General features: G+C 46.0%; 1 long non-coding RNA gene across 1 annotated transcript; it reads left to right on the forward strand.

Moving 5' to 3' along the window:
- The first annotated feature begins 525 nt into the window (after positions 1 to 525).
- Positions 526 to 13,441, forward strand: LOC142931037 (uncharacterized). The gene is made up of 3 exons (XR_012947031.1): positions 526 to 747; positions 1,065 to 1,181; positions 6,377 to 13,441. It is a non-coding gene; the product is annotated as an uncharacterized LOC142931037 (long non-coding RNA).
- Positions 13,442 to 13,658: the final 217 nt, after the last annotated feature.

A 13,658-nucleotide genomic window follows, 5' to 3' on the forward strand; every position in this document is an offset into this window, starting at 1 on the left:
AATAGTGGTGGTTATAATGGTGATGGTGGAAGGTAGGCTGTGGTGATGGTATGATAGCTGATAGAAAAGTCGCTGTCCTCAAACAGAGCGCAAGGGTTGTGATGTAGCTTTTTTTCTCTCTTTGCGATTCCCATGACGTGCAAGACCTTTGGCCCACCATCATCGATCATCATTATCGATCATCTTCATCGATCATCATCGATGTCCTCAGGTTGTAAATCCCCGACTGCGTCTCGATGATCGCTCCACTCAGAGCTCACAAAGACTCATTAACACAGCGTGACGCTCTCCGATGCAGTCAAAATGTGCGCGTTCGCACAGTAGACGGTTCGCCTCTTTCAGGTGCAGCAATAGAACACTCAAGGTCCTTAGACCCGCACGGGCGCCCACCCCCTCCCCCCTTTGTTTTACTCCCTTCCGAGCCCATGGGTCGCGAGGGGAGGCGGTGCTGTGGGGGCGGGGTGGGTCAGGGGGAGGAACGACCACGCAAGCCACGCCCAGGGGGGGGCGGAGCGGGGGCAAGGAAGAAGGTGGGAGGAGTCGGGGTAGCGATAAAAGTTAGTGGCGGCCATTTTTTATCGCTGTGCTACCGCGTGCATAGATTCAAGTTTGTATAACACGTAGGCTTTTGTGACCAATATTATCCATAATTACAGCTAGCATCATCAGGCGACACGTCGTACTCAAATTGTAAATGTTGTGGATTTACTCTCCAACACACCGGTGTGCTGTACTAGTAACGAATTGGTACGTTCTGTTTACGTTACAAACCTTACTAATTGTCTATCAGGTGGTGGCAGGTTTAACGACACATTGGTATTTACGCGATCTAACCCCCAAAAAAACCTCCATTACAGATTTAAGTTCATAAAAGAAACGTAATGTTTCAAGTGAGGCAGGTTCCTCTGGTTACAGCAAATTGCTACTTGGGCCAGCGTAGCCGCTCGTCTTGTAGCGTGGCTGGCCAAAACACTAGTCGAGGCCACAGCTGGTCATCACTCGACGAGGGACCACGTGGTTAATTTGTGTTTGAGCAGCCTTTTGTGGTTTTTCTCTCGATGCAGGTGGTGGTGGAAGCCTGCAGATGAAGACTCAACAGACCTTCACTGAACCCGGCCAGGAGCAAGGGGATTGAAGTAGTGTGACTACAGCGACAGGTGGAGTGACACAGTGTGTTTATAGTAAGTGAAACAAAAAAAAAGGTTGCTATATATACGTATATAAATAATTGGGTGCGTTTTTATTACACAGTGAAATTTAGGTGGAAACCCACCCTTGGCCAAGAGACAGGGATACACAAAGACAGATACAGAGACGGTGATACAGAGAAACGGAGGGACACAAGAGACATACAGTGACAGACACCGACAGATACAGAGACATGTTTTTTCATTGTGATAATTAATCAGGGCTCATTTTAACGTATGATTTTAGGACAGTCCCATTTTCAATTGCATTTTTCCCAGTTAAAGGCAATATTCCAATGCAATTTTTTTACACAAATCTACCTGTGTCCACATTACTTGAACAATCCTGGTTGGGTTTGCCTATTTGGAAAATTTCCCATACATTTTTGGGATAGAACCTCCTTCATCGCGGTGTTTATCTGCTCACACATGTAATGCTAAGATTAAAGTGCAGGACCAAATTTCTGAATGTGATTAACTGTTCCCAAATTTAAGCGATTTTTATGAGGGAGTAATATTTGTATTGAGGTAAATTTAGGGAACCTCCAGACTCTTTATTTCGTAACTTGATAGAGGGTGTGAATTGAGAACTACACTCCAGGTAGAAATTGTGCATACTCATCCGTGCTAACTTTCTTCAGTGACACAGCAAGATATTAGTTTGATGTATATTTTTACACCTTATTCTAAACACTAGATTGTGAAACGTTGATTGTGGTGGTGCGAGTTGTTCCTGGCAGTACAGCTGACGTCGGGACTACAAAACTTTGGGTTCCCACTGCCCCCCACTATCAAGTGACAGTGGGGAGCAATATTTTCCTGTGCTGGAGAGTGGAACAGCAAAAGTTACCAAGCAAAAATCTAAGTTTTAACTTACCTTGAGGGCTCCGACAGACCCTCATTCACAATATGAGTCTGTGCATCTCTGTGTCAGTCAACGGTGACCAGGCTGAAACCATCAACTCGCAGAACTAGAGAATCTGGTTTAATAATAACCCGGTCTATGCGAGTCTATATAACTCTGTGTAGGTGTATTGATATCTTTTGAGTCATTGGTGACTGGTTTGAGACCAATTCAGGATACTTGACTACTCGGTTTAATCACGGGCAGCTGAAACTCGGATTTAAACCCAAGGTCTCAGCTGTCCCGGTTCAGTGTCTCAGGCATGGCCGTTACGAACCTCCCAAGCAAGGCAAATAGCAGAACTAAGAATCTTGACCTCGAATCTTGACTTCAGCAGTGCTGGCACGTGGTGTCTTTGACCTTGCCATTATGAGCCTTGTTATGTCATGGTGGGTGCCATGGTGACAGCGTGTATCCAGGAGGGAGGCGGCATGAAAAGGAAGCACTGGGGTCACGTGTCAATGCCTCGTCCCAGCGCTGGGACCGTGGGGGGAGGTGAGAGGGGGAACGGAATGGGCTTCAGTGAATGACAGTGATGGGCTAATGCAGGTGTGTGTGTGGGCACACGCGTGTCAGAGCCCCTGTGTGTATATATGTGTGTATGTTTGTGTGGGGATCAGTGGCACAGGGGTTAGCACGCTGCTCATGGCTAACACCAGTGATGAATATTGGAACCGGTCCTGGGCCTCCTCTATGTCGACCCAGCCTCCAATGAGTACTTGGTGCGATGTGTAAACATCTCCAATCGGGTGTTGAGGATATTTGGGGGATCTTTGTTGCTGAGAGAGTGGAGACTTTTCCGTACCTGAGCAGTGTGCTTCTAACCAAATCCGGTTTGGCAGTGGAGAACTTACTCTGACTCAGTCAAGCAACATCATCTTTTCATCAACTGTGTAATGCTATGTGAAAGCTACCTGGCATACCGCTCGATACAAAGCTTTGAGTCTTCTTTATGCCCTCCCTTATATATGCTTGTGAAACGTGCAACTCATGAAAGGAACACCTGCGCTGGTTTAAAATATTCAGGATGGCCTGCCTACAATCAATCCTGGATTTAACCAGACTGTATTGTGTGAACAGCTCACAGTTCCTTGAAATATCTAGACAAAGTCCCATCAGTGATTCCCTCCTGCAGTCGAGGCTACATTCGCTGGGTCATGTAGCCCGCATGTCCAGCCACCACATGCCTAAGCAGCTTATGTTTGGAAGGAGAGAGGGGGCTCAACGGATGTAGCACGGACGAGACAAAAGATGGACTGATTTAATCCAGGAGGGATAATGTGTAGCATGCCGATCACTGGTACCAGTGGTGTCATGATCAGCCTCTGTGGAGGAGGTTTGTGAAGGTTGTTACTGGGTAGTTTGGAGGCAGTCACCCTCCCATACAGTGAGGGAAAAAAGTATTTGATCCCCTGCTGATTTTGTACGTTTGCCCACTGACAAAGAAATGATCAGTCTATAATTTTAATGGTAGGTTTATTTGAACAGTGAGAGACAGAGTAACAACAAAAAATCCAGAAAAACGCATGTCAAAAATGTTATTAATTGATTTGCATTTTAATGAGGGAAATAAGTATTTGACCCCTCTGCAAAACATGACTTAGTACTTGGTGGCAAACCCCTTGTTGGCAATCACAGAGGTCAGACGTTTCTTGTAGTTGGCCACCAGGTTTGCACACATCTCCGGAGGGATTTTGTCCCACTCCTCTTTGCAGATCTTCTCCAAGTCATTAAGGTTTCGAGGCTGATGTTTGGCAACTCGAACCTTCAGCTCCCTCCACAGATTTTCTATGGGATTAAGGTCTGGAGACTGGCTAGGCCACTCCAGGAACTTAATGTGCTTCTTCTTGAGCCACTCTTTTATTGCTTTGGCCGTGTGTTTTGGGTCATTGTCATGCGGGAATACCCATCCACGACCCATTTTCAATGCCCTGGCTGAGGGAAGGAGGTTCTCACCCAAGATGTGATGGTACATGGCCCCGTCCATCGTTCCTTTAATGCGGTGAAGTTGTCTTGTCCCCTTAGCAGAAAAACACCCCCAAAGCATAATGTTTCCACCTCCATGTTTGACGGTGGGGATGATGTTCTTAGGGTCATAGGCAGCATTCCTCCTCCTCCTCCAAACACGGCGAGTTGAGTTGATGCCAAAGAGCTCCATTTTGGTCTCATCTGACCACAACACTTTCACCCAGTTGTCCTCTGAATCATTCAGATATTCACTGGCAAACTTCAGACGGGCATGTATATGTGCTTTCTTGAGCATGGGGACCTTGCGGGCGCTGCAGGATTTCAGTCCTTCACGGCATAGTGTGTTACCAATTGTTTTCTTGGTGACTATGGTCCCAGCTGCCTTGAGATCATTGACAAGATCCTCCCGTGTAGTTCTGGGCTGATTCCTCACCGTTCTCATGATCATTGCAACTCCACGAGGTGAGATCTTGCATGGAGCCCCAGGTCGAGGGAGATTGACAGTTCTTTTGTGTTTCTTCCATTTGCGAATAATCGCACCAACTGTTGTCACCTTCTCACCAAGCTGCTTGGCAATGGTCTTGTAGCCCATTCCAGCCTTGTGTAGGTCTACAATCTTGTCCCTGACATCCTTGGAGAGCTCTTTGGTCTTGGCCATGGTGGAGAGTTTGGAATCTGATTTATTGATTGCTTCTGTGGACAGGTGTCTTTTATACGCTGAGATTAGGAGCACTCTCTTTCAGAGTGTGCTCCTAATCTCAGCTCCTTACCTGTATAAAAACACCTGGAAGCCAGAAATCTTTCTGATTGAGAGGGGGTCAAATACTTATTTCCCTCATTAAAATGCAAATCAATTTATAACATTTTTGACATGCGTTTTTCCGGATTTTTGTTGTTGTTATTCTGTCTCTCACTGTTCAAATAAACCTACCATTAAAATTATAGACTGATCATTTATTTGTCAGTGGGCAAACATACAAAATCAGCAGGGGATCAAATACTGTTTTCCCTCACTGTATCAACGGAGGGAGAGGATCGACACTCGCAATAACAAGGGGCGACAGGTGGCTAAAACGCAGCCAGTTGCCACAGTGGGAAACAGGTGGTTCATCTGGCAATCATCTAAGTCAGATAACGAATAACACCTGAGTCCTGTGACTTAGCAGTGAGCCTCCATCACTTCAAGTGGCCTCAAGGCGCACCTAACCTGGTACAAGCACCATAGTGACATCATCGCTACTTCGTGGTGAACAGCGATTTTGTTTGTGTATAGAGTGTAATGGTTAGTGCACTACAAGCCTAGTGACCCGAGTTAGATTATTATCTCATCTCCAACATCGGTGACAAATATCTAAACCAGTCCTGCCTGGGCTTCCTTTAGGTCGACTCGTCCTATTATGTACCTGGTGCGGTAAAAACACATCACCACTACTGGGAAATAATAAGGCGGCTAGACACGGTGCCAAACTACACCAAATCAACACATTCACAACACGTCATGGAAAACTCTAGCATTAATTTGGACATGCAGAGATACATAATACGTCTCGTTTACGGTTGCTCCCATGCCTACTATTACAGATTGCAGAGATGTGAACCATTGGTTTACATCTCTACACAGCTTCCATTCCATTTATATAAAAAAAACACAAAATAGGACACTTGTTTACATAATTGAGATTATTTATAATAATACTGTTTAAGATGTTTTAAATACGTAAAAAAAATTATGCCAAGTTTATATTTAATATTCGTTTACAGTACATTATGGCAGGACAGGAGAATTTTCTTTAAGAAACGGAATATAGTTTCCGTAGAAAATGGCTTCTGTAGAAAAATGTTTGAACATTGCAGGGTTTAATCCAGGTAGTTGTTGGTCATAGCTTGTGGTGGATCGCGGAGCACATTGACATCCACCAAAATGGATCCACAATGCATGGTGTCATGGCCACCACTGATCCAGATCTTCCTGTGGATGGAGTGGTGGCGCAGTGCATTGGGCACTGCGCCATGAAACTGGCTATATGAGTTCAACCACGGTGAACATCAGTAGCAATCTGAACCAGTCCTGCACCTCCCCTAGGTCAACTCAGTCTTATAAATGTGATCATAAATGCTTACCGATTGTGGTGTGTGTGTATAAACATCAGCGCTGGAGAGATAACTACGGTTAAACATGGAGCTGGGCCACAGATGCCATTGTGTGTCTTGCTGGCTTGAATAGGTGCTCGCTGACAAACACTCCCTAACAGCCTGTAGAAAGGCTATACGGGGGGATAATTTATTAATAATGTGTACGTGTGTGTGTGTCGGACAGGTATATTTCTGGCCGCGACCCTGAAGGCATCTGGACTTCGCAACCCCAAAAATACTGATGGTTCCACCACACAGCTGCCTGGGCACACTCGTGGAAAGAAAAACAAAGAAATTTGATTCTTTAGGACCCAGCGAGCTCCAGGGCTCAGAAGACAGAGTGGCGCTCACCGTGTTTAAAATTAACTCCTGAGAGATCTAATTTAACGTGGGCTCACACGTGCTGATAATTACACAACCACGCGAAACTGTTACAGCAGGCTTGAGCCGAGGAGCCAGAGCACTCTGTTGTTGATTTTGTGGTTACAAGAGATCAGTTTACACTGTAGTCGGGTGTGTGTCTCTCTCCCTCTGGAGGTTTATAATGGCCATGTTACACACACAGAGGACACCATCACAGAGATCCCTGTGTTCAAGACCCAAGCGTTGGGTGCATTCGCTAATTCCTAAAAGGGTGAGTGTCAGAAACAACACCCTCCGAGTTTCTAAGGTCAAGGTTCAAGCCATGTGTCTGTGTGACTCTCAATGCCTTGCAGGAGAATCATAATCGGCCATTTTAATTTGCTCCATTTCAATTTTCTCGTTGATTCCTAAAACAGTGTTGAAGACTTGGTCTACGACACTGACTTCCGTTTCAGCTACACTATGTTCAACCACCAACATTGCAGGTTACAACATTGCACTCACTTTCTCACTCACACACTCAGCCACCCACTCACCCACTCACTAATTCACTCTCACACTCAGCCACTTGACTACAACAACAGTCGCGATTTGTCACTAAGTGGTGGTAAACGTCACCACAGCGCTTGTGCTAGGCGGTGTTCATTTTGAGACTACGTGAATTGTTGAAGGCTCGCTAACAGGTCACAAGACAGTGCCATGGGTTGACTCACCCATCCACTCACCACACTGCAGGTCACAACGCTTCTCTTTTTGCAGATTTCCCTGCACTGCTCCACTTTGGAATTCCCTCCCATTTTCTCTTTTCCCCAAACTTTTATCAATTACAGCACAGCAACAGTAAGCTGCGACTGATTCCATAAGTAACCTGAGGCTGTGATTCCACCAATCACCTGCGACTGCCCAACAGTCACCTGAAACTCTGATTCCATCGGTCACCTGGGAATCTGATTCCATTGGTCACTCGCAAATGTGATTCCATCAGTCCCTGTGATTCTGGTTACATCAGTCAACTGCGAATCTCATTACATTTCACTGCGAATCTGATGACATTGATGATAATAACCCATATTTTATAAAGCGCTCTTTTTATTGAAGTATCTGAAAGCGCTGTACATGGAAATTAAACTACACCCAAAATATACATAAAATCTAAGCGAAATAGAAAGCTGATAAATACAGTATCAATGACTACACTCGAAATTCAAATAAAATGAAGAACTATGATAAAAGGGAATGATAACAATTACAGATTAATCAAATTGGACAACAACATTGGTTTTCAAATCTTAAGTTACAAGGAGAGCCTGTAAAAAATAGGTGAGTTTTAAGACACGATTTAAACAGTGAAAAATAGAATCCCTAATAGACTGAGGAAGGGAATTCCATAATCGTGTAGCTGCAGAAGGAAAGTCGAGGGGTGACGGCCAGAGCAGGAACAGTGAGAGAGGAGCCCCCTCCCAGCATATAGGCTCATGATCACCTGCTTCAAATGCGGCCATTCGGGAAACATCGCCAGGGGATGTCGGAACAGCACCGGATCGCCCTCCTCACTTTCGACGTCCTCCACCCCGCCGACATCCACTTCCTTGGGCCCGCAGGAAAGTCGTGATGCATCAGACACCCGGTCGCAAATGTCACATCACGCATGCCCGTTGCTGAGCATGTCGGGTTCGCACATCATCCCTCATCGTGTCACGGCGTGCGAGCGACGGACTTCGGCGTCGAACGGGTGGCCGCGGGGCGCGGGCCAGTGGAACGCGTTGGTGCACCATGTCGTGGCGGTGGCGGCGGGGTCGTCAACGGTAATTTGTTTTGTCCAGGGGATAGAGGTGAGGGTGCTGGTCTACACGGGAGTGTCAACTACCATGATTTCGGAGCTCATTTTTTAATTATTGCCACCGAGGTCCTGTTGTCTTAGCCCAGTCGCTAGTGCTTGTGTGCCGATAACGGCGGGAGTCTGGGCATTATAGGTCAAATATTGGTGAAAGTCCGCTTTGGGGACATTGAGTTAACAGGGCCGGTGTTGGTTTCTAGGACATTAGCTGTGCCCTGTCTTTTGGTCACCGATTTTCTCTGGAGGATGCCCATAAATATCCATGTTGATCAAGGTATTGAATTGCCGTCGGGACAACGGTTGGCGTTTCTGAAGTCTCCGACCCGGTTGGCAAGGGCCAACACCACGGTTCAGGCCCTGGCAAAGGAAACTGTTACGGTTCCACCAGGCGCTCAGATGTTGGTGCCCTTGCGGTTGCGAACAACTGGATTTGACGGATCATGTTGGAGGGGTCCTTTTTACCCCTTATAACACGGCGATTCGGGGTCTCGCATTGATGGGTGCTCAAACCATAATACGGAGGTACCAGGTGCCCTTATTGCAAGTGCTAAACGTCGGGCTAGGGGCTGCGGTGGTCCAAGCCAGTACAGTTTTAGCCCACGCAACGGCCGCACGCTGTGAGGAGGCGTCCTCGGAGGCTGCAGAGGTCGTTGCTGTGGTGGAGCGGGGAGGCAAGTAGGACGGGGCTAGGATGGACGCGTTTGGGCAAAATTCTAAATTGTCCGGGGAACAGTGGGGCGAGCTGCATGCCTTGCTCCGAGAATTCGAAGATATTTTTAGCCACGGGAAATTTGATATTGGCCATGGCCACACTTCACTATTGCAACATTGCATCGACACGAGTAACGCTGCTCCAATACGGCAGAATTTGTACAGGCTCAATCCCAAGGAGAAGGACCACATTTGCCAGGAAGTTGATGAAATGTTGCCCGCGGACATCATCTCCCCTTCCACCAGTCCTTGGGAGGCTCCCATTGTTTTGGTCAAAAAACTGTATGGGAGTCTGCGCTTTTGCGTTGACTTCCGTAAATTTAATAAAATATCTGTGGCAGACACATATCTGCTCCCCCGGATGGATGACTCCTTGGACGCCTTGTCTGGTGCACAGTTTTTCTCGACCCTCGACTTGTTGGGATTTTTGCAGCTGCCCTTGGATGAACGATGCAGGCCTAAAACCGCGTTCTGGACACTACAAGGGTTCCAATTTAACTGCCTCCCGATGGGTCTTCACTCTGCTCCAGCCACGTTTCAGCGGCTTATGGAATTGGTCTTGTCAGGTCTTCAATGGGACTCGTGCCTCATTTACTTGGATGACATAATTGTATTCGGGCGCACGTTTCAGGAGCATCTGCAGCAGTTGCGGTCAGTGTTTATCAGGGTGCAGCCGGCCAATCTCAAATTCAAACCACAAAAGTATCATCTTTTGCAAACATCGGTGGGGTATTTGGGCCACATTGTGAGCGAGTCTGGGATAGCCACGGATCCTGACAAAACTGCGTTTGTGCGCACGTGGCCAAACCCCATGTTAGTGGGTGAAGTCCGCAGTTTTGTCGGGTTTGTGTCGTATTATCGCTGGTTCATCCCCAAGTTCGTGATGATCGCTAAACTGCTCCAAGCACTCACTGCCAAGGGCCAGAGATTTTGGTAATGGGAGGAGGAGGCCACGTTTTTCGTGCTGCGCGATGGCCTCGCCAACACGCCTCCCCTTGGATACCCTGATTTTTCTCTGCCCTTTGTGTTAGATACGGACGCCAGTGACACCAAAATCGGCGTTGTCCTGTCCCAGGTCGTGAATGGTGCAGAGAGAGTAGTGGCCTACGGGAGCCGTGTGCTTTCCCCCGCAGAGCAGCATTACTGCGTGATGCGCAAATAATTGTTGGCCATAGTGCACTTTGTGTAGCAATACAGGCCGTACCTTTATGGACAGAACTTTGTCGTGTGCATGGACCACACGGCTTTTCAATATGCCTTACAGGTTGACCAGCCTTCCGGCCAACTATCTCACTGGTTAGAAATTTTGCAAGGACGCCTCCTTGTTAAAGTGGTGGCATCGCATTGCGGCGAGAGGTAGTAAAGATGTGCCAGCGGGAATTATCCTTATAGTCCTCCATGAAGGACTTTTGATAAGGTGGGATGTGGAGCTGCAACATCATTGCATGGTGGTGCCGACTGCAGGGTAAACTCACACGGTCTGTCCATGAGAAATTAATGCACCTCGAACTTCGTAAAACTTTTCTGACACTGAAACGTGACTTCTTTTGGCCCTGGATGACGGACAACGTGTACCACATGGTGAGAGGGTGTACTGACTGCGTACACCGCAAGCCGCCGCCGAGGCAGGTCCAGCCGCCGTTACAATCCATCGCGGTATCTCGTATTAATAAGCTAGTTGCTCTGGACATCCTCAGGGCGTTTCCCGCCACTTAGAGGGATAACAAATTCCTCCTTGTTGGGGTGGAATATCTGTCCCGGTGGTCGGTGGCGTGGCCTCTGAATGACCAGTCGGCCGCATCCATTGCAGACGCATTTCTGCACAGGTATATTCTGGACAAAGGGGTTCCAGAACAACGTCTTATGGACGGATCCCCATCGTGCTGCTGAAGTCCATCGCCATTATTATCGTCGTCTTCACCATTCTTCTCGTCGTCGTCTCTGTCTCTACCATCTCGGGGCGCCCCTAGTCAGGCAGCCTACGAACTGTCCTGGCTGAGTAGCGTCACTGACAATAGACGGACCAATTATTAAGTGTGTTAACCCCGATGGTGCTTGTTAATAAATAAGTACCTCCAAGTCTTATCATCTCCGAGTTAGTCACTAAAACATGTGACGATGGAACAAGGTAAGATTGATTTAGAATTTGATTTTCTCATTAGGAGGAAAAAGTGTTCTTGGGTTTATACCGCCATCCTTAATACGCGTAAAGAAGAATGCAGATCTTATATTCTTGGTTCTTTCGGTAAAGTCACGTAGAAGGGAACAATGAAACAATTAAACAAAACATAAAACAATAAAATTCTCACGACGTTTCGACTGCAACAGGCCACCAAGATTATACAGCTTACCAAAAATACATAAAGTAGATATACCCCTTCGTCCCATTGTCTCTACTATCAACTCCCCCACCTACAAACTGGCTCGTTTTCTATCTGAAATCCTGCGGCCTTTCACTGGAAAAACCACCTCTGCAATACAAAATTCTACTCACCTGGTATCGACAATCAAGGGTATTTCCCTGTCCCCAGACCTGCTTGTCAGTTTTGATATAGTTTCCTTATTCACCAAAGTTCCTGTACCTGACACCATCGCAATAATTGAAGACTTGATTCATTAAGGACTAAATACTGAGGTACCCCCCCTCGTGAGACACTGCTTAACCAATGCATACTTCACTTGGAATGGAACTTTCTACAAACAAACTGAGGGCACCCCAATGGGCTCCCCCCTATCTCCGGTTGTAGCCAACATTTTCATGGAGAAGTTTGAGACTGACGCCATCCAGACTGCCACTCTGCGCCCAACCTTATTGAAGAGGTACGTGGATGACACTTTTGTCATCTGGCCACATGGCCGGCCTGCTCTAGACCAATTCCTCGACCACATCAATTCCATACACCCAGCCATCAGATTTACCATAAAAGTCGAAAAAGATGGCAAGCTACCTTTTTGGATATCCTAATAAGAAAAGAGACCTGATGGTTCAATGAGCCACTCTGTCTACAGGAAATCTACCCATACGGATGCTTACCTGAAACCGGATTCCCACCACCATCCATCCCAGAAAAATTCCCCCATCAAGACTCTGCACCATAGAGCCCAATGCATCTCCGACCAGGAACACATTGCCAGTGAACTCAATCACGTACACCAAGCTCTTAAGGCTAATGGTTACTCCGACTACACAATCCGCAAAGCTATCACTCCAACCATGAAGAAGGACCCTCTTGAGGAGCCATTCAAAATCACTTTACATTGCGGGGATCACAAATAATACTCTCCAAAATCTTGATTAAACAGAAGATCCAGGTCCGATTCAATATATTTCATAAAATCTGTGATCTGGTTCCGTCTGTAAAAGATGTGATTCCGGACAGTACCCTGGCGTCTACAAACTAAGTTGCCTCTGTGGTAGTAGTTACATTGGAGAAACCAAACGACATGTCTCGGACCGCATCCGTGAACACAAAGCAGACCTAAACACGGTAGGACCAACACCTCGGCTGTGGCAGATCACTGTTATAATTCAGTAGGCTCACATGACATTCACTTCTCCAAGACAGAGGTTCTCTGCAAGCCATCTGGCTACCATGAGAGATTCGTTCATGAGGCTATCCACATATACAAACACAGACAATTTCAACCGAGAAGATGGATTCTGGCTTAGCAATCATTGGAAGAATTTGATCAACCATTTCGGGTCTTAATTTATTGTTCACGCTTACAGTGGCTTTCAGACTGCATCCATTATTTTCGTCTCCCCCTTCCTCTTTTCCGAACATAGATGGACTCATCCATCTGAATAACTGTCAAATCGCTCTCCGTGGTGCTAACGTTAAAAAAACTGCCACTTTTTTTAAATTTTCTTGCTGTGGTTTTCACACCTGATGATGATTGCTTGTGTTGCAGTCGAAACGTGAGAATTTTATTGTTTTATATATTTTTTTATTATTGTTTCCCTTCTACGTGACTTTACCGAAAGAGCCAAGAATATGAATCCCTGCAGTCACAAAAGCTTTAAATAAATAAATAAAATGCAGACCTTGCTGAATTTAATGCATTCCCATATACTGATGTTGCTTCCAGATCTGAAAATTAATCTCCAGACCTGTATCCCTCCATCTACTCTCAAAGTTTTCCCAAATATTTCAAGGAATACATATGGTCAGTATACAAGGGAGCTCGCCGATTGTAAGAGACGACGTGATTTAAATGCCACCAAAGAGTCAAGAGTTTTGGAAAGTCTTGGGACCTCACTTGCCAGTGTCAAAATGTTTCTGTTTGGTGTTTTAACATCTAAACACCTGTTTAATTGACAGAAAGGGTTAAACCTATTATATACTATTGGAAAGTTTAATTATAAATAAGAACGTTGTCCTCCAAAGATAAAATCTAAAGTTTAAAGTGGTATTTAAAGATTTTAAATGATTATATTTGATTATACGTTTGATTGCGGTTATGGGAAATGACCAAGTAAAAAAACTACATAAAAGTGGTAAGATACATTAATATTGCACAAATTAAAATATGATATGGGCAAGCCAGATGTAAT

This window comes from Petromyzon marinus, chromosome 47 (assembly GCF_048934315.1).
Source record: "Petromyzon marinus isolate PM22_M1 ecotype Great Lakes invasive population chromosome 47, UKy_Petmar_22M1.pri1.0, whole genome shotgun sequence".
Lineage (NCBI taxonomy): Eukaryota > Metazoa > Chordata > Hyperoartia > Petromyzontiformes > Petromyzontidae > Petromyzon > Petromyzon marinus.